Here is a 3480-nt window from a genome sequence, read left to right on the forward strand (position 1 = left end):
TTCTGATGTAAGGAAAATGTTCAGAAATAGATTGTGGTGATGAATGCATAACTATATCATTGTACTGTGAACAGTTGATTGTATATCGTGGATGATTGTATGGTATGTGAATATATTTCAATAAAACTGAATTTAAAAAAAAATTCCCTGGTCCCTGGGCGTGGCTGACCTGGGTAACAGCATGGAGTAGGAGTTATTTTTCAATTTTCTCATGCTTTCCTTGGGTAACTCCTCTCTTCTGCTCCCGGGGGTCTGCCTTCAGGATGCTCTATGGCTGCTCAGACTCTCCATCCAGGCTGGCCCTACCCAGAAGTGTCCTAAATTAACATATTGCTCTTCAATCTCCTCTACCATCTACAGCACTCCTGACTCCTGGGGGCTCAGATTTCAGCTGGTATCTAGACTCATAGGGTCAAACCGATTCATTCCACATATCAGTCCTGCCTGGCAGGGGCACACTGAGACGACAGGCCTAGGGTGTTGGCCTAATACGATAAAAACATTACCCAAAGGATGACTCTTCCATGCTGGCATTTCACTGGCTTTGAATGAGGACCTTTCCACACTTTTCAAGTGACCCTGTTAAGGAATCTGCCTCCTGCACCTACTTTTGAGTTAAGGCAGAGGCACTTTTGTCTCAACACTGTTGCCAGTTGTCTTAATTTCAATACTCAGGGGATAGTAAGGGGCTTTAGGTTTCTACCAAGGCCCTTAATGCTTTCGCAATATAACTTTGCAATTGACAAGATATCTCATTATGGCCCAGGTGCTGGGCATTCAGTGCTGACTCCTGCCTTATCCAAGGGAGAAAAATGCAAGTATACCATAACTTGCACCAAGATCACGAAGGTTGTTCAGGTCTGCATCCGTGATCTTCTGCTTACCACTGTGTGGTCTCAGTTCTGGAACTTCTGGAGTGGTGGTGAGTACCAGACACTGGATACAGGAGAGAGTTCTCTCTTTTATCCTTGAGTCTTAGAGATATGTAGAAAGCATGCTTTTATTCTATGTTCTGCATCTCTTGGCTGCAAGATCGGTTTAGGGTGTGAACAGGATGTCCCAGCCCCCTCCACTACGACACTGTGACCTGCTGCTGCTTCAGATCCCCGGTTTGTCCAGGGTTTTCTAGGATTTCAAGTATATGGATGTCTCTTCCTCTGAGTTTCAGAAATCTCCTGTCTTCATTGTACGAGTCATTCTCAAGTGATGGGACATCAGACATCAGGAAGTGGATAAGTTGGCACATATTTTTATGGAAAAAGCATACTTGTTACACTTAGTTCCAGGTAAGCTTCAGCTTCCTTATCAAGCAGAGTTTCTGATTAAAAAAAAAATGAGCTCTAGGGGCAAGAGGGAGGTGTAAGTAATTATAAAAGGGCAACACAAGGGATCCTTGTGATGACGGAAATGTTCTGTGCCTTGTGGTGGTGTATACATGAACCTAGACAAGTGATAGAACTAAATACACACACACACACACACACACACACATACACACAAACAAATGAGTACATGTAAAACTGGGAGAGTCTGAATAAGATTGGTGGATTGGATCAATGTCAATGTCCCAATTGTGGTAGTGTACTGTAGTTTTGAGAGATGTTACCCCTGGGGGATCTCTCAGTACAACAGCATGTTAATCTCCAAAGATTTCAAAATAAAAAGCCTAATTAAAAATGTGTTCTATGTTCCAGGCTCAGAGTATTTAGTAAGATAAAATTCTTACATGTAATATTCAAGCAAGCACACATGTTCACCAACGGTAAAGTCCAACCCACCACAGTGGATAAATATACATTCTTGCTACCATTGAGAGTGAGATCATTTTGTTTGTGTAATGGGCTGAACCTAAAGTTGGTGTCATAAAGCACAGCCATCCTCTTTAGATCTCATAAAAATAACAGAATTATGGCTATATTAGAATTTTTCTATGCTGGTGAATGTAAATGTAGGAAGTCTGAAGGTTTAAAATTCTTTATCTGTATTGATTTTTAAATTGAGGTATTTAAAAAATCTCATAAGAAAAAAAGTTTAAAAGTGCAAACCTAAGTCCTTATGTGATGACTTGGGGGAAAATATGCTGCCTGTTTGCTTGTTCTTGCATCTTGTTATCCACTATACATCCTATTTGCAAGTACAGTGTAATAACAATGTTTTATTCTTATGTTATAACAGAAAGTCTCCCATTTTTAGTTAAAGGTAATGTCAAACATTTTGCAGAGCTCCAGTCATTCTGCTTTTATAATCAGACTGTCAATCTCTCACTTATTAAAAAAAAAGGCACTTGGAAGTGGGATATTTAATAAAGAATTCTGATAACTGACAGCTGAGTTTGTATGAAACACAGAAATTACCAATTTCAAAGACTTCTTACAAAACAAATATATTTGACTCAATCACCTCAAATCCACTCTGGAGTGAGGGAGAGTAACATAAAATAATTAACATGATCCAAGAATAATATACATATTTTAAATTTGGATCTTCAGGATCTCGCAAGGTTTCAGAAATATCATTAATATATCTCAAAACTTATTGTGTAGACGAAGAATTTAGGCTGAGTTGATATGGAAACATAGTCTGTTCTTTAAAAAATTTAAGAATCACAGAATCCTCAGATCAGTTGTCATTTTTTTCTTTTCTCTACACTCGGAGTGTATATCTTACAATTAAATTTTTCTGACATATCTTAAATTTTTCTTCACTAGATGAAGAAATTTTTATGAATATAACAGTGTCATAGTTTTGTAATGCTTCAGTTTTTTCTTTTTTTCTTTCAGCATTTGTTTTTTTTTATCTTCATTTTATTGAGATATATTCACATACCACACAGTCACACAAAACAAATCGTACATTCGATTGTTCACAGTACCATTACATAGTTGTACATTCATCACCTAAATCAATCCCTGACACCTTTATTAGCAGACACACAAAAACAACAAGAATAATAATTAAAGTGAAAAAGAGCAATTGAAGTAAAAAAGAACACTGGGTACCTTTGTCTGTTTGTTTGTTTCCTTCCCCTATTTTTCTACTCATCCATCCATAAACTAGACAAAGGGGAGTGTGGTCCTTATGGCTTTCCCAATGCCATTGTCACCCCTCATAAGCTACATTTTTATACAATTGTCTTCGAGATTTATGGGTTCTGGGTTGTAGTTTGATAGTTTCAGGGATCCACCACCAGCTACCCCAATTCTTTAGAACCTAAAAAGGGTTGTCTAAATTGTGCATAAGAGTGCCCACCAGAGTGACCTCTCGGCTCCTTTTGGAATCTTTCTGCCACTGAAGCTTATTTCATTTCCTTTCACATCCCCCTTTTGGTCAAGAAGATGTTCTCCGTCCCACGATGCCAAGTCTACATTCCTCCCCGGGAGTCATATTCCACGTTGCCAGGGAGATTCACTCCCTCTGGGTGTCTGATCCCACGAAGAGGGGAGGGCAGTGATTTCACCTTTCAAGTTGGCTTATGTAAAG

The sequence above is a fragment of the Choloepus didactylus genome, chromosome 3, assembly GCF_015220235.1.
Source record: "Choloepus didactylus isolate mChoDid1 chromosome 3, mChoDid1.pri, whole genome shotgun sequence".
In the NCBI taxonomy this organism is placed as follows: domain Eukaryota; kingdom Metazoa; phylum Chordata; class Mammalia; order Pilosa; family Megalonychidae; genus Choloepus; species Choloepus didactylus.